Source organism: Lepisosteus platostomus, chromosome 3 (genome assembly GCF_059453375.1).
Source record: "Lepisosteus platostomus isolate fLepPlt1 chromosome 3, fLepPlt1.hap1, whole genome shotgun sequence".
NCBI lineage: Eukaryota > Metazoa > Chordata > Actinopteri > Semionotiformes > Lepisosteidae > Lepisosteus > Lepisosteus platostomus.
The window spans coordinates 32,164,988-32,184,132 of NC_142613.1; the positions used below are offsets into that span (position 1 = coordinate 32,164,988).

Sequence of the window (19,145 nt, forward strand, 5' to 3'; positions counted from 1 at the left end):
AAATGCAATCATACTAATGGGGCAGTTCATCATCATGAAGCATGTCCCAAAACATACAAGACATACATCAATCAGTGTGGAGCTTCAGGATAGGGTTCTAGACTCTATCTATAATTGTAATTATAGTCTATAATTGTAAGTTTGTGTGTTGCAATCACCGATGAGACTGTACTGTTATATCCTTGAGCAAAGTATGTCACCCAAAATTGTTCCAATAAAATACCCAGCTTTTTAAATGGGTGTTAAAGTAAAATGAGTGTATAAGTGATTGTAAATGTATGCTTTGTATAATGGTATCTGGAAAATAAATTAGGAGTTCAGAGAAAAATGAAAAATTTTAGAGCAATTCGATCTTCAGATTTAAATAGAATTCAACATGCAATTTGCATGCCGAAGGAAAACTATAAAGTTAGAACACTTCAACTGCAGGCAAAGACTCAAAGTGTCTGAGAAAAGACTTGGTAAAACATCTCAAATGATTACATAAGAGTTTGATAAGTTCAATGGGTCACAAACTTCACACACACATATTGTCTCAAAGGAATATGCAAACAAAAAATGACTTTTAAACACTCAAACTTACTTAAAGTGAATATGTCTCCATTCTTATGGTTATTTATAATTACTGGGTTAAACAAAAAGTATGTTATTGTTCTACTATGATCAAATGTATGCATAGATTTACCCACAAATAAAGCACATACATTTTTACATTTTACTTATCATTCTTATAAATCTTAGAATTTTAAACACTGCTGTACAACACTGTTGACCCAAAACTTGTGGTACAGACTGTAGGTAAGAGACATGATTTATCATGTCTTTTTTGTATTCAAATGAATATTTTCATGTCTTATTTGAACGAGCTAAAATGTTCACAGAGAATATACCTCAGATTCCATATTTACATAAAGCGTACACATCTACCCTATAAAGTCCAATGAGATTCAGTGAGACAGGGATGTCACATCTCAGATTTTATGAGATTTATGCTCTTGGTGATACTTTTCTTTTTTATACATTTCAAAGATCGTTCATGTATTGGCATTTGTATTTCATCCCCCCAAAAAAACTCCAAGCCATTTTGCTTGAATTCAATAATGCAAAATTCTAATACATACAGTCAAAACATATCTATAGAATATTGCTATCACTTATTTCCATAAATTTCCCTGTTGTGTTGTCAATAAGAACTGCACACATGCTCATGATGTTTCTTTGACTGTGAAACAATATAAAGCAGAATTAATAATGAAGTTAAATTTTTATTAATTTGTGAAAAACATCAAAAGCTACAAAGTCCATAAGTTGAAGGAAAGAGTTAAAGTCAAAATTAGTAGACGGATGTTGATTCATACAGGAGAAAAATATCAATATTTTCAACAGTGGTCAATTACAGTGAGGTATGCTTAAAATGTAAAAAAATATTAAAGTTATGAACAAGGGATTCAAGTATGACATTTACCTGTAAACTAGAAAATGAAAAATGTTCAAATATTGAAATTCTTGGTACTATCAGATAAAATCTCCTGACAAAAGATCCACAAGCCTTTAATCAGCAGTGTTCAATCTGAAAGACAAACACAAAAGAGTGATTCATGTGTTCAACAGCAATCATAGCATTGATTGTACAAATACAGAAACAGCTTTTAACGGTAATAAGCTCCGCAAAAATAAGCCTGGCAAATTTAAATTGTAGTATGTACTGTAGGTGCAGGATTCAGATCCAAAATGAAATATTGAAATTGTAGCAGTAATGCACTCAGGCCATGACCCATGGACATGGCATTTGGTATGGGGAAGTTTTGAAGCTGGTATTTTGTGCATAATCTTCTAGAAAAAAAATAAATGCACTGTCTCTAGTGATGGAAGACTAGGCATCCAGAATTTGCCACAAGACACCCCAAGTGTCAGATTTTTACACTACCTCCAGAAAAGCTGTATGGGACTATATATCAGGGCCCAGGCTTGATGTTGGGGTCTTGCAAGGATAACCTACAGTACTGTATCTGACTGCTGCATGTCTCCAAGCTTTCTCCGAGTTCCATTATCATCACTCTGATACCACACTTCCAACATTTAGTTGTCAAAACAACTCAAACCATTTATTTCAATACCATATTTTGATCAATGTAATAATACACATTGTTTACGTATGAAGAAGAATCTGAATAATTAAGCAATAGAATTGTCTACACAGTCCAAGAGCTTCAAGCTAAGATGCAACTATATAATGTGCTTTAGCAGCTGTGATGTAGGGCTGGTGCACACCCTTATCACATGAATGCTGAGGTCTAGTATGAGTATTTTCTACATGCTCACATGTTGCTCTTATTATCCTGGAACAAGTTCTCTTTCATTGTAGTTTTGAATGGTTCGAATAATTGTAACTCAGTTAATTAATGTAATAGTTGTTGTGAATCTTTATCTGTTCCAACATGTTGAGTGGGGACTGTAGAGCCCGTCTCACCCCTGGTTTAAATGGAGGCTTCCTTTCAATGATATGGAGCCAGGGGTGGATCTTAGTGTATTGAACCTGGCAGTCATGGTACAACAAGTATTTCATCTTTGTCTAAATCTGGCCTGTTTGTTGTACTTGGTTTGTGTGTTTATACTGTACTGCACACAGCCTGCTGCTAGTTAATTCTTCTTTAAACTGTTATTTAGAACTTTTCTTGAAATATTGCCAATAGTGTTGTAGAATGTCTTTTTCGCCTTTTGTAAATATTTTTACTGTTCACAGCACTTCAAACTAACAAAGAATTTTTTTCTATGTCTGTGTTTGTATATCTTCTATTACCAACCCTGGATTTATTGTTGGCACCTATCAAACAACACATGTGCATACGGTAGTTGCACAGTGCTCTAATACATATAAAAATTGAGCTAATAATACCAAGATAAAATTACATTATACTTTAAAAGCCAAGGTGAAATAGTATTCAAGCGAGTTTTAAAAATGTCTATAGTTTCTGAGTGTCAAAAGGATTGGGGCAATCAGCTCCACAAATGTTGTTCTAAACAACAGAAGGCTCTGTCAGGCTTGAACACATACTTCACTATAGTAGAGAGTTCTGAATAAGCAGATCTTACATTAAGTGTTTTACTATACTTTTGCAATAAACACTTAAGATATCTGGAACAGGACCATTCAGTGCCTTAAAGGCGAGCAGAAAAGCAGAAGTTGTAACATTGTTCTCTTTGACATTTACCAACAGGCATTAATTAGTGCTAAATATTGTATGGTGAAGAATTTGAGCTGAAAGGTTATGAAAGAGTAGGGGAGCTTATTACTTGAATGGGGCACATTGATTTGGTACAGTCTGACCCTAAACATGCAACAAGAGGTCTAAACACATAATTAAATTAAATATATTTCATTAAATGGACAAGGAAGTTTTAGGTTTGAGAAAAGACTAAATGCTGAAAATAGATTTGACATGGGAATTAAATGATCCTTAATGAGCGAGATTGCCTTTTTCATGCACAATACATTCCCCATTACGGGAGCCATTTGAGTGCCCTTGCATGCATAACATTTGGGAGACAAAGTGGAATAGAAATAAAGACTCTCTTCAGCAATGACACAGTATAATTCTTCTGTACTGTACTAATGGTTTGTGTTTGTGGAGTTTTCAAGAGACAAGATACCTAAGTGGACCTCAAGGTCACTATAGTTTAGCAATCATTCAGGATCTGTGTGTAAATGTGTAAGCTAAAGATGGAAGTGCACAATACAATATTTGTTTAAAAACAATTCTTTATCCCCTTCTCTTCACTAACATTACATACATTTGCAGAACACTAGTGCAATTCACTGAATAAATGCGTGGTTAACAGTAATTATTTGAACAATCTTGCCAAAGAGAATAAACACATCCCAGTTGCACCAGTTACAATAGGCCTTTAGTAAAAGTTATGTAAAATATTTATTGAGAAAGGCCCTTGTTTATACAATAAAATAAGAATTGTTATGGGATTATTTACTTGTTGTCACAAGTGTTCTGTAAAATGTATTTATTTTAAGATATTGTGCCTAAGAGTGGCACATTTTCTGGTACTTGTCAAGAGTTAGAAGGACTGAGCCTTTGACTGAGCTGATGTGAGGAACACTGTTTGCACTAATTTGGTATGTTGAATATATCCCTGAACACCTCATCAGGCAACTTGTTTTAATCATGAATTGGTTTTATTTTGGAGAGGAAGTTTGAAATAAATAGAACAAAATTTTAATTTCACTTTTAAAATATAGTTTGTATATCTCAATATTTTCATGCATCATTAAGGAAGTGGAGAAAGGAAGGTACTGTATCCGTGGTAAAACATAATGGAGATCATATTAGGAAATACAACTTTCTGATGTCAGTTAATAATATAAGAAATGGAAATAAATCTTCTTTTGAATATAAAAATCAAATGTAAAGTCCAATTCTATAATTGATTCTCTCAATTTCTCAATTTGTTCATTTCCTAATTGTTCTATAAAACTAATTGTCGAAAAAAATCACCTCCAGCTCTAGTGTAGGGTGGCCAAGGAAAATAGTGGCCATTGCCCCCCATTCCCCATGGGCCTTTATGGCCTGACAAGAGATCTACCTGCCTAATATTAATGTGGAAAATCTTTATCTATATATATTTTATGGCACTTTACAGTACAAGCAATCAAATATTATTACTTCTTGTTTATTACTCCTGGCAGAATTTGTTGTTACAAATAATGTCAGGAACAGTTCTTTCCAGACCCTATGCAGACGACACGATCCGGGGTTGAGTGAGGAAACACTAGGGAAAAAGGCATGCAGGATACGGGAATAAAAACAGGGGGGCGTGTCCAAGGAGTGTTGGTGGTCGGGGGAGGTGTAAGCGGGCAAACAATCCAGGGACGAGTCCAAAGAGAAATCCAAAAACAAAAAAGTCCAAAGCCAGGCGAAACCAATGGCACCAAATTATTTTCCGGCATTATGATTTGGAAGAGATGCTGTTTATTGTTCTTTAGGTTCTTATGGGTTTCATAAACTACCGTTAAAAATATGTACCACACTCAGTTATGTAGAGTGAAACATGTCTGTAAAAGACTTTCAAACATAATGCCCTGGAGATTAAAAAAAAACATTTTGCCTAAGGGAGTACAAGGATAAGACAATTTAATAAGAGAAAACAAATCCCAGAGTACAGCTTTTACAAACCAAATCTCAAATAGAATCAAATTCTGTTACTGTATACTGATTTTGTGCTAAATACCATATACTGTACATCACTTGCTCAGAAAGAATGAAAAAGAATAGTACTGTATGTTAAGGAATTATTGCAAACTGATAAAACAAATTGAAACCTCAGTTCTTGGATTACCCCTTTATCAGGTTTAAATGTGGTCATACTAAACAATAGATTGTTTACCTTCATTTAAAAAATGTTGATCCTCTTGGGTGATGGTAATTATACTGTAGACCTGGAGCTTGTCTTCAATGTAATGGCAGAGGGAAATTTGATTCTTTCAGACATCTTCAGATGACAAGTGCAGTTCTCCTGCTGGGATTCAATTCTCCTGCTGGGATTCAATTCCGGTTGCTCACAGGCACTGAACACATACAGCAACACTCTCTAGACTCTCTAGACAGTGGGTAACTCCAAGGTGCCAAAAGCCCAGATCCTCCACCACAGGAGAATTCTACACAACACCGGTGACAATGATGTTAGCAAAAGTTATAAAAATGCTTCTAAAAAACATTTAATATACGACAATACCCTACATTCCGCTACCATAAAAATTTAAAGTTATACTTGAATCTTACAACTGTCTATCTTTTTTAAACTGCGAGGAAGAAACCAATCATGTTGAGTGAAGTCAAAGCTTTAAGATTGTTTTAACCCTAACCCTAACTAGTCACTTTCTATAACCGTACTGTAGATTAAGTGCTGATTTAAAACCAGTTGAAACAGTAATCCCAGGTATCAGCAAAATTTAAAGAAATTCTTCTAAAAACCACTTTATATACAGTATGATTAATACCTATGTTACCTGCACCCAAAGAGGTTTTCAATCAATTGCTCAAGAAATTCCAGCTTGAAATGCATTTCAGTATTGTATGAAGTACAGTTTCTTTAGATAGGTGAAAACTGAAGTTATGTTTAGGGTTAAACTACACTCCCTGAGAGTACTAAGGGTAGGGATGGGATTAATCAGTAACAGGGCTGTCTTGGGCTCATTGCAAACAGTGACCCCCATCACCTTCCAGGCACTTGTAGGCATTCAGTGCTCTTGGAGATGGGCATGCTTCGCTCCAGTCAGAGCTGAACCTCTGGTAGAAGGCAATTCCAAATTAGGTGGGCATAGCAAAAAAAAAGTGCAAATAGATATATGTTTGAAAATATCAAAACACGGTAATCACCATGATACCTTTATAGGAACACTTCCCAAGAAATGGCATTCAATAAACCACATAAAATTAGAAAAAAAAATGTATTTAATTAAGTTATACATGTTATCTTGAATAGTTAAAGTTTAAGTATAATTTTAATGCTGATAAATTTTTCACTTTTCATTTTTCACAAAAATTGTACTTTATTTTTCCTCCAATATGAACAGAAGTTATACAATAAGTACTGTTGATGACACTTTCCATTTATCTTAACTTCAAACCTTTTAGAAAAACTGGAATGCTTTGGTTCACCAGTTCATTAGTTATGTGTTTTGTCGTTATGAAATACTGTATGTTTTAGAAAAGGGAAAAATTAAACTAATGTGCATACTTGAGGACTTTTGTTCCCACAGCTTTCACGCGCATTGTACCTTTAAAATGAACAGCTGGATATCCTTGGATGATTTTTTGTTTCAGAAGCATACTGTATATCATATGATATAGGTATCACAAACATCAAATGAGAAAAGCATGTGATTCACATTGTAATTTGACATTTATGTACTCAAAGCATTAAAAATACTACAAATGACTATTGAAACTAAGATCATTTGTTGCCTTTTTAATGACTCTCTTTACAATCTATAAAACAGATGTCTGTCGTTATATTTTATAGCCAAATCCATTGAATATCACAGAAGTGTTTTTAAATGCTATCATATGAGTAGACCCCATAGAAAACATGATATTCAACAACATTCAGATAATAATAGATCTGGATAGCTGACATGTACTGTATTTGTACTGTGATGAAGCAGGGGATTTGCTAGAGTGACCAATACAATAGAAACTGTCAACACCATGCCAGAGACACCTGTTTCTCCTTGATCAATGTGCTGGCATCTGTACAGCAGGGGATTTGGCTGGTCTGTTCTATTATCAGCCCTCAGCCTCCCACGTGAAAGCAAAGAAAAAAAACAGGTACAAGCAATAACATCTCCTAACTTTAGGAACGTTTACTGAAGATCTGTGCATAAAAGACTTTGGTTTAACCTGCTTGCCTGAGGGACAACCACCTGGGCATATGACGATTAAACAGGACCTGCATACTGTATGGAGAGAGAAATGAAAAAAGGGGTAACTGCAAATGAGAAGAAAGACAAATGTGAACAAGAGGAAGTGACATCATGTAGAATTACGAGAAAGAGTCCAACTGTCTAATTCTGTTGATCAGGTGAAAAAATAGTGGGTTTGCAAACGCAAGATCTCTTCTGGAAGAATATCTTAGAATTTGGCACTTTACTGGCTCACTCTCTAAACCTGGCTTTTTCGAAAAAAAGTCCTGACTTGGACTGCTTGCGGTCACATGGTTGAAAAAAACCCAGTTTGCTAGTTTAGAGAGAGAGAGAGAGATTTAATGTCTGTGTTAACCATCCAGAATGTGTTGGGTTACAGTTTATATGAGGTAACATCGCCAGTTGGTGATTGGCCGAGAGGCCATCAGGTTTGGTTCTGGTACCCGCCCTGCTAATCACTGATTGGTAGAGCTTCCTCTGGGTGATTGACGATGCCCTGTGATTTTAAGATCAGGTACAGATATGCTCTCTGCTAGACACCCAGGTGCCAGCAGCGGATATCCATCACAGGAGTTTTGATCGTCACTGTTCGTCACCTCCCTTACTTTTTCACCTGCAAAGACCAGTAGGTCATTCTGTGGCAGAGATCACAAAGAGTGGCATCTTTAGCTACATTCCTGTGCATTTAGAGAGAGACACCAGACTGCTTGGTCAACGCACACAATAATTATTATAAATCTTTAACAACACTTAATTCTAAGTGAAATAATATGCCTTGTCATTACACAGTTCTCCCACAAATGATTTGATATACAGTAGAGCTTACTGAAAACTGAAGTCACTCAAGCGTATAAGTCAGTTAAAAGTGAACTATTATACATTTAATTAAATTTAAATTACAATTATATTTTAAAAATACACATGCATTCATTGTGATAAGAAACAAGTAATAGGTTTATTCCATACTGAAAAGAGACAAAAGAAAACACAACGTTTCAGCTGTTGAGCCTTCTTTGGACTCCCACCTGAACTACTTCATTGTGATAAGTTTCATTTGATGCTTAGAATATTACTTGTATGGCTAATCATGTGAAAGGATAATCAAAAAGTCTTTCTGAAAAACTTGTAGCAGGAAAACAAAAAAACTATTTTAAAAAAAATAGTGCATGCAAGCTATATAAATAATTCAGGTGGGTAGCTGCGTCAGCATGCGTAGGCTGCAAAGGAACAAGTAATAGGTTTATTCCATACTGAAAAAAAGAAGAAAGAAAACACAACGTTTCGGCCACTGAGCCTTCTTCAGGTGTTTTCAGCGTGGAATAAACCTACTGTATGTAAAATAATTATGTGCTTTTTCTTAATATCCGGTTGTGTTTCATTACTCGAAAATTTGTAATATTATTTTTAAAGGTTTACTGAATTCTATATCTTAAAACTTTAAATATGAATACTATCTGTTTTCTTATTGAATTAAGATGTCATACCTTTTATTTATTTTATCATATAATGGAGCCCAGTTTTTTAAGAATATGAATATGTAAAGGCTACCTTTTAGATGCTCTTGGCCCTGCATCTTTCAATTCTGCATATTTTTAATGATCTGGAAGGTTATCTGCATGGATGTACTATTTATTCATGTTCATGTGGTTTTATTCAGGTGTGCCAGTTGCCTCACAATTTCAAAACATAATCCTGCTGTATGTTATTTGACTTCTGGGAAATTTGGCCCTTGTGTGAGTGTGTGCGTGTCTGTGCACCCTGCAGTTCCTTCTAGAGTTTACCCATCTTTGCTTGCTGTGACAGGCTCTGTGATACTGTAGGTGCTGAATTGGATGAAATGGTTAGAAAATGGATGGATAATTGAAAAAAATAGTTATGCTGTAGTGGCAAAAAAGCTTTATAGCAGACATAATCAGCAAAGAGGAAGGAATGCCATCAATTGAACTGCATAGTTTGAAAAAGTGTACCAGTAAATTTAAAACTTGTTTAATTGTTAATTGTTAATCATTTTGCTTGTAAATTGCCAGTCTCCCATGCTTACTGCACACACAACAATTTCTTCACTGAAATCATACTGTATTATTGTTAATGTATTTTATTAATCAAAACGGAATATTAAAGTAATGAAATTTTTTTTTCTAAAAGGTTTTCTTTGCAGCTTCCTGAAAGTGACGCCACACTAGGAGACAAAGTTTGAACAAAGACAAACCAGTGAAGACAAACTTTGGAACTGGAAGTACTCTCTCGGGTATCTGGCATAATTGAATCTGACAAAGAAAACAAACATCACAGCACCTTCATAGTAACAAAGCCAAGGGCCGTTGGTGTTAATATTTAAAGCTATGTAACAAAATATTCAGTATAATTTGAATTAGATGTCAGAACAATTGTCCTTTCTTTTGTGTTCTATTTTACATACTCACCCAATTTGAAGTCTCCAATTGGTTTGAGTCTCTTGCACATGCCTATCATCGTTTGACATTCTGCACAGTACACAGCGCCTCGCAGGAGAGTTGGAGTAGAATGGACGAGTGGCACTTTGTTCACTGGCACCTGGAGTCCTCTGGATTCTAGAATACATTTTTCAGAGAGCTGAGAGAAACCTGAATGATGCCCATCCTGCCCCTGCTGCAGCATTCCACTAGTGGTACATCACAGCCTTCGGAATCCTGGTCACAGCAGGCAAGTGACATGATTCAGACTTGGACCTGATTATGGTTCCAGGCTCACATGCTGCTTTTATAGTAAAAAAGCAGCAAATCGGTTCTATAAAAAGGCTAGAAAACAAGATTGGATGACTCCAGGGAGACAGATTATAGAAGAGTGTTTTAATAAGCAGATCAGGACAAGCCTGGACATTTTGATCTGCTACATAAATGGCTTTTTGCTGTAGCTAGTTCGCAAAAGCCTAGACGCTATGCCCTGCCGGTTCAACTTCTGGGTTCAGTGAGAATAAATATTGAAGGAACTGTAATGCTCCTGCTTTGCTGAACAGAAACTGGAAATACACTAGTCAAAATCCAATAATGCAATAAAATGTTAAGAACACATTGATTAATTTTAATTATTTTCAGTGATACAGTATAGTAATCTGTAATACTGTACATTAGGTTGCAGTATATACTCCCCCTCTTTCAGTAATTAATATTAGACTTTTATCCTGTAGTATTTATTATTTTACTGTGTATGGATGCTTATATAATAATACTGAATATAATAATTATACTATATATAATAATTATACTGAATGGTTAATATTGAAATGATTCTGTAAAAACTTTGGCTACACTAAAGCATTTTCATGTTGCTCAAATCATACCTATCTGTGCTTTAGTGGTATTATTCTATATTCTAGTATACCATATACTGTATTTACACCAGCCTTTTCTACACCAGAGTTATCTCCAAAATAAGTTATTCTACACTGATGGCAAACCAGGAGGTCATTTTACTTTATGACAAAAAAGGTGTCCATGAATTTCTGACATAAAGCCTAAGCTGAACACTTTGCAGGTAATTAATTTTTCCATTCACAAATGAAAAGTGGAGTAAGGCTACTCTTGTCTGAGAGTAAAGTGAAAATTAACAGATTTGTATTTACGTACATCGAACTCTGATCTGAAATACAACATAACTGGGCACAAGATCAAGATCTGAGCTGGGATCCTATTAGTCCAACTGGCCCATAGGTCATACATCTGCTTCTCCATGTCTGTATTAGGAAATTATTTCTGACTAAATTGTGCACTGTACAAGTTGCAGATGATGTCCCAAGAAACTAAAATACACATTCTTTCCTGTAAGTTGTCAAAAGTTTGAATTTCTCCAATGCATTTATGAAGCAAGTTTCAAATAAGTGACAAAAAGTTACAGAAAACCTAAAAATGTCTTTAAATATTCAATATCTTATTATCTTTCCAGGTTTACAAATCCTTAGTATTTGATAAAATACTGTCATGCTGTGTGCACTGGCATAGCCAGCTTACCTGACAGAAAAGTTTGAGAAAGTTTTATTTTAAATCCAATAGTTAATCTAAAAGACTAAGGAAATTACAATATAAATATATTTAGTTTAATGCCTCTGAGGTAACAACACAGCTCTACACAACCATATGCATATTTAAAAAGTTCCCAAACCTTCTGTTCTATTTCATATCAAGAGAATTAGATTTATTAGTTCTTTTGATGTGCAGCATATAATTTACAACACTCTTTCTAGACACCCTGAACCTGAGGCCAGGACTTGGCACAGTTCAGATTCCCAATTCCCACTTGAATCGGCAAGCGGCACATTTTCCATTATTTTTTTCCAAAACAGGAAGTATCTGATTAGGTGTAATTAGATAGTCTCAAAGCCTTCTGTCAGCAATCTCCTCCTATCTTAACATTCGGGGGAGATTGTTATTAATTGGCAGTGATGACAAATTGCCAGCAGTCTGCATTTTTTTTTCCATGATTCTGTCTATCTCAAAATCACTGCAGGAACAAACAGTGCCGATATGAAGACATCAGAAAAGGAAATATTTTAGTAAAACACAGAGGAAACTCAGAAATATTCTTCAATCGCCTGGACATAACAAAGCTCCAAGAGCTCTAGTAGGGGATATAATCATATTGACCACTTCGAATATAAATAAGCTCCAAATAGAAAATCTGATAAATTAAAAATATGATAAGTTAAACATGCCCTGGGATGGGATCTCCTATTGCACAGGATCATATTCTGAAAGCATCATTACTTCGGTGACTAAATCATTTATCATGTATTTCTGTGTAGCATTTTGGTGCTTTATAATTCAGGTTTCCTTGCTACATTCTTCCCAACAGTCACATTGTTAGATAATAAAATCTAATATATCTGTTAGTTGTAGTAGGAATCCATTGCTATGTACAGTATCTGTGGTCAGGGATTGTAAAGATTTTACTTCTAGCTCTCTACAGACCCTTTAACCACACATGAGAAATAAACTGGTGGCATTCATCCATCCATTTTCTAATCCATTTGTTCAATACAGGCTCATGGGGGAGCCCAAGCCTATCCCAGCAAGCAAAAGCTGCAAGGCGGGATACACTCTAGACAGAATTCCACTCCAACACGGAACACACTGACACAAACAACACTTACATCAGGGTCAATGATCCCAGAAGCCGATTAACCCACCAGCTTGTCTGTGGACTGTGGGAGGAGATGGAAAATGGCGCACCTAGAGGAGGCTGAATCAAACATGAGGAGAACATACAAACTTCAGAAAGATAGCATCTCAGGAACCGAACAGGGCTCCAGTGCCTCAAGGCAGTGATACTAATCACTGTGCCACTGTACCGCCCCCACTGGTTACAGATTAGTGTAAATTCGGTACATGATGATCATTTCAAAATTACTCAACATGTACTGTAACGTTTTTAACTTAAACAACTAAAAAACGTACTATGGGAATGCAGAAGGCTTTCAATATGTTTACTACACGTTTGTAATACAGTAAATTATAGTAGTCATAATAAGAAACATAGTCATTACCCAAGCTTCAAATTATACAGTATTATCATTTCATATTATATCAAATTGTAGAGCATCGTTCATGATACAGTATATCATTTTAAGACACTTTACGATGAAGCAAAACAAAAGCAATATCCTTGGATGCACATTTATCAGTATACATCCTTGAAACAAAAGAACAGGAATGTCTCTCAGGGTTCAGAACTTACTAGGTGTACAGAATGAATTTGCACTGTTCCTTTAAATGTATGAATTAACAAACGGGGGATTTGGTCATTTTTCTGTTTTTATCATTTTTTAACTGGCAGTATTTTTTTTTCATATTGATTATTTGCAGGTTCAAACATGAATCAACTTTTAGTAGCATTGCAAATTTCTCTTCCCCTTGCCTTCGTATATTCCACTTGAAGCAGCGAAATTTATTATGAAAGATCAATTCTTCCATGACATACACACAATAAGGAAATTACAGTACGATCAGTACTATTGTGGAGGTTAAAATGATATTCTTACAGTATATGAATATACCTTATGTAATTAGAGATAACATAGCATAATGAAAATTTAATAGATCAATCAAATTTGTACTACAACAATGCAACATGTTGAATATAAAGAGATAGTGTACCTAATACTTTGGTATTAACTCGCTGACTGAGCAAATGACAGCCCAGCCAAAGTTCAGAGCCATCACAACCAAGGGTGCAATTGCAATGGAGGGAGGAAAGAAGCATGCAAAAATGACAAAAATGTAGAACATGTGGAATCAAACATTCACAGAGTAGCAACATTAATTTTCAAACTTAGCTACTCAAGATACTGTAAAATCAGAATCCAAATTCTGACTTTACTGTGTGTCACAAAGCAAAAAAAAATAAGAAAGTGACATAGATAGGCCAAGAGGCAATCTAGAAGGAAAATATAGATTGTATAGATTTTATAGGATATACAGTATTGCTAGATTGCACACTTTTGTGCAGGAGTTTTAATAAGACTCCATACAACAAATGCAGCTAACTCTGTACTTAGTCTGGTTTATTCTTCCTCACAATCAGTTCTTTACTGAATCTTTTGCACTGAATCCCTGCTTTTGCTTTGCCTTCTTCTTATGTTCAACTGAAGTGCTTTCATGGATGCAGAGGAAATCAGATTAAATCAAGTGAACTACAAAAATCTAAACTCCTACTTATTAATATACTCCAACTATAATTTTAGAATATGGAGCTGAAAATCTCTGACAGGTCAACACAATGAAAAATGAGGCATTGAAAACCTTCCAATAAATATTTATTTGACAGCTCCATTTATTTCTGTATATTTCAGTACATGCCAAGCCAAACTGGGCCCAGATTCATCTTATTGGGTGGTCTTTTCTGGATTATTTTAAACCATGAAGAATTTTATTTAACATAGTAAAACACAAACATAGAGCCATAATCTTTAAAATAATTTTAATGCTGTATGAAAGATTGATTCTTTCAGGTAAAAGATTAAAACAAATATATGTTGTGACAACTCACTATTGCTAGGCACCACAGATGAGTTATTTTCTGCTGGCCATTTAGCGTGGAAGATGGGATCTGACACAACATAGGATGAGTGGAAATAAGCCTGGCTGTGGTGACTAGGAACTCTAGGATATCACACATGGTGGAGAGTATAGACATGCCTCGAGGGTTTCTTCATGAAAGAAGCCAAAGAACTCACAGTACAGTAGTTATTGAAGGGGCTGCATAGAAGCACCACTTTGTTACAAAAAGCCACTGTATTACAGCAGGAAGAAAATCAGAGACCTAGAAACTGAGCACTTTCCCAGCGCTGACAGAGATGGAAGAAATAAATCACCGACAGCTATTAGCAAGAGGGGACAGGAAGAAGGCCAGAGACAGAGAATGAATATCGCGTTTCACGGCCAGTTGCAGAGGAAGAGCAGCCACTAGAGCTGTGACAGAGGAAGAAGAGAAAGAGTAGCTAGGAATAAGAGAGTTACACCATGTTAACCAAGGTGTCTTACACCACAGTGTGCCTCAGAATATCGTGATGTATGTAGTAAACCCTGCTGTGCAATTTAATAACTTGGAGCAATTTAATAACAGAACTGAGCTTGATTGACAGTCCTTAGTTCAGTTCATAGTGTACAATATAATGTTTAGATTAGACTTTTCCCACCAAAATGGCATTGATAGAGGATGACATTGTAAATAATCCCCCCCAAAAATCTGATTTGGGAAGTCACCTAATTGTGCAGGAGGGAAAAAAACAGCACTGCTTATTAGAAAGATAGGAAGAAAAGATGCTATGTTTTCAGATATCTTGGCACATTACACATACAGTACATGGCTGACAGGGAGTGTTTGCTGTAAGTAACAAATTGTATTATTGGCTATGTTTGCTTACAGTATGTCCACAAAAAGATTGGTTTGGACATGTTTAGGTTACTGTGATTGGAAAAACCTGTTACTGGGTGCTTCTTTACAAAGCCTTTTGCAAAAGCACATTAGAACCGTTGTTTCCAACTAGAAGAGCGCAAAGTGGTTTAATTAATTAATGTGTTGCTGAGAGAGCAAACACATCTTTCTTTTCTTGACCACAACAAAAAACATCAGGAAAAGCATGTAAGTTTTGAAATAGCATGGACATATCAACCCTTTTGTTTCTTTTAGAACATGCATTCCATGACCACTATGAGATCTAACCTTGAGATGGATTTTAACAACCAGCATACTTTCAAGGAACTTTTATAAATTGTTTTTAACACAACACTGAGTTTATAGCTAACTGGAAAAAAGGCATCCATGTTTTCCATCTTGAGAAAAAGAATTTAGAATGTACTGGTGAAAAGTCTGATGCTGATCAATTGTACATTTATTTGCATTACCCATCTATTAAGTAAAGAAAATGCAAATTGTGTGGTAGGATATTTTTCACATTCTCAAATGTTAATCTCTGTTGATTAAAGGTAAAATTAGAAAGTCCTAAGTGTCTTAAGTGTTCATTGTTTAATTTATAGAATCCAGAGTGAGTCATAGTTGAAAATTCTCAACTTTGCTGTTGTATGAAATAAATAATTATAATTACATTATTTCGTGATTATTTGAAGCTATGATTTTTTAATAATAAAAGGAAGGCATCAGTGAATTCAACAGGGTATTTACAGTAGACATTTATAAGATAAAATCCATAATTCTTCTTGTATTCGCTATAACTTTAGGGCAAGTACGAAGATTGAGTAACACCAAGTGAGTTGCAATAAGTTAGGGCAAAGAGCAAAGTCTAAACATTACCTAACCAACATCTTAATTTCTATTTCTGTGAATTGCTTAGAAAGGAAAAGATTAATAACTCATCTGATTTCTTCACATGCTTTTGACTTAAAGAAATGTGGGGAAACCACGAAACCTGTTAATATGTAACCCTTCAGCATTGGTCACTTAGTGCATTAGCTAAGAGTTTCATGCTTTATCTCCTAGATTTTGACTTCTTCTCAGAATTATTTTTTCCTTACTATCAGAATATAAGCATTTATGTTCTCAAGATGTCTTGAGCAGATTACCTAGAAAGTTGTGATTAAGACCATGATATATTACTTCTTATTAACTGAGTTTGCAAATATGCATTTCAAGATCAACAAAATGTTCTTTTGTTTCACAGAAAGTGGTGGTGTAAGAAAGCATCATGCCAACTCTGCACAACCATTCCGAAAGGTCACCTAGTGTCCTGAATAACAAGAAAAAGTGGTTACATCTATCCTTTTACAGCTCTCCTCCTGCCAGTGACCTGCTACTGGTGGATTTCTGTTTAAATAATAATAATTCCTTACACTTACACTATATAGCGCTTTTCTGGACACTCCGCCCAAAGCACTTTACAGGTAATGGGGACTCCCCTCCACCTCCACCAATGTGTAGCCCCACCTGTATGATGCGATGGCAGCCATTGTGTGCCAGAATGCTCACCACACATTAGCCATTAATGGGGAGGAGAACAGAGTAATGAAGCCAATTTTTATAGACGGGGATTATTAGGAGGCCTGGATTGGAAATTTGGGCAGGACGCTGGGGTTACATCCCTACTCTTTTCGAGAAACACCCTGGGAGACTCAGGACCTTGGTTTTACGTCTCATATGAAGGATGGTGCCTTTCTACAGTATAGTGTCCCCATCACTATACTGGGGGATTAGGACCCACATAGACCACAGGGTGAGTGGCCCCTGCTGGCCCCACTAACACCTCTTCCAGCAGTAACCTTAGTTTTTCCCAGGAGGTCTCTCATCCAGGTGCTGACCAGGCTCACACCTGATGAGCTTCAGGGGGTTGCCAGTTGTGAGTGGCAGAGCTACTGGTGTTTTCCTGTGTCATTATTGTTTGATTAGATTTTTACGCCAATGACTTTCCAATGTGTGCCTCTTACTGTTTCCATTTAGTTTTGTACTCATGCTGACACTTTTTTTGCAGTCAGGAAGCATGATACCAACCCATCCAAATGGTCATTCTACATTTCAAAGAACAAAGGCAATTATTTCAATCCAGTTTTAAAAGTAAAAATGTTGAAATTGTCAAAAGCTTTTATGAACCTACAGGTAGTGTAGGTTCTTGATGAAAATAATACAGAATTATCACTATTAGCTCTACAAAGTAACTCTACAAAGTAAAACCAGAATCAAATGTTTGATGGAAAATGCAAACTAAAATTGACAACTAACCAGATCACATTCTCTAACAATGGATGATGGAATCACCAAAATGTTTACATTCAGTTAAAATAAGTAAAACCTGACTCCTACAAGTTTGCTTTTTTTCTCCTTTTCTTTTTTTAAAAACATAGCAGCTAGTTAATAATTGAATCAATGACAGAATTTCCAGTAACATTCTGTGTGACGTTTAATATCATTTTTTACAGAACTGCTGTGGTTAAAACAAAGCAATGATAAAGTAAAATTTGAATTTAATATTAATGAATACATTTGCTATTAGCACAGAACACAAGCAATTAGAAAAAAATACTCGGGGGTGCCCTCATATAGCCCCTCAAATTCCATAGCTATTTTCTAATCAAGCACACCAGTTCCCCTGATCTATCTAGGGAAATATCCATAGAAAAAAGCACATTCAGTTAGCAACACGATATTGTATACACTCCAGTTGCAGAGGTTTCTGCTGAGGAGAAGGAGGGGACAGTGCTCAGTGGCACCAAGTAAATTATAGAAGTAATATCAGTTCCTCTACGACACCTAGACAGTGTAGAATTCTCCCATGGCAGAAGATGTATTCATTTGGTGTTGTGGAGTTTGCTTCTCTCTATGCAGTGGAGCAGTGGCTCTGATCCTGTGGCAAGCATGATTGAATCCTGGCAGTGGAACAGCAGTACTGCACTATCTGCACTTGCAAAGAGAGAGGCTTCTCTCTTCTAATTGGCATCATCCCTCTTGTGAGGGAATGTGGAATGTCATCTAGGATGGATGTTTGAAAGAGTTGCATTTCAGAGAACAATACCTGCAGGTTCTCATTCATTTTCATGTAATACAGGAGTTATACAGTAGATATGAGATGAGTCTTAAAATGTAATTGATGTTTCTCCAAGTAATTTGAAATTGGGTAGCTATACAATAAAAATGCCTGTTTCCATTTTTAAATATCCCCTTATTTTTTTATTACTGGGCTTGTGCTCTTCAAAGGCAAGCAGACTTTGAGCTTGAGCGAATCACGGTATTGAATATCATTACCCAATGTCAGATGTTTGCTTTAAAACATTGACACTACACGGTCATTGTTGACAGAAGGGGAGACATTCTTTTAACCTTTTTATGCGACCTTGTCTAGAAAAGAGGGTGCTCAAACAGCACAGATGGTGTTTAATTTTAAATGAAATATAAATGAAGCAAATCATAAAGTGTGATAAGAATGATGCATGGTTTATTATTGAAGAATAACATATTACAATGCATTTCAATGCACATTTATTATGGGGAAGGTTTCTTTTGAAGCCATTGGATTCTCAATCCAAAAACATCCAATAAAAGATAGTCACTGCAAATAATATTTTCCTCAGAAGGAAACTAGATTAAGTCACATGCACTTGCAAAAGAATGACCTCTGATTGACTTGGGAGAAAAGTCATCATCACTGGCCTGACATTAAGTCTGAGGAGATTACAGTTAACAAATAGCAATATGACTCTCTTCAAAGAGAGGCAAGCAAACTCGTGCTTTC

General features: G+C 35.6%; 1 long non-coding RNA gene across 2 annotated transcripts; it reads right to left on the reverse strand.

Moving 5' to 3' along the window:
• Nucleotides 1-5,127: 5,127 nt before the first annotated feature.
• On the reverse strand, nucleotides 5,128-18,425 carry LOC148674743 (uncharacterized). Of its 2 annotated transcripts, XR_015935385.1 has the most exons (5): nucleotides 18,167-18,425; nucleotides 12,561-12,649; nucleotides 9,859-10,005; nucleotides 8,032-8,112; nucleotides 5,128-7,468 (listed from the first exon to the last, which is right to left on the reverse strand). It is a non-coding gene; the product is annotated as an uncharacterized LOC148674743 (long non-coding RNA). The 2 variants fall into 2 exon arrangements; XR_015935384.1 differs by having other exon boundaries at nucleotides 5,128-8,112; nucleotides 18,167-18,421.
• Between the last annotated feature and the right edge of the window lie 720 nt (nucleotides 18,426-19,145).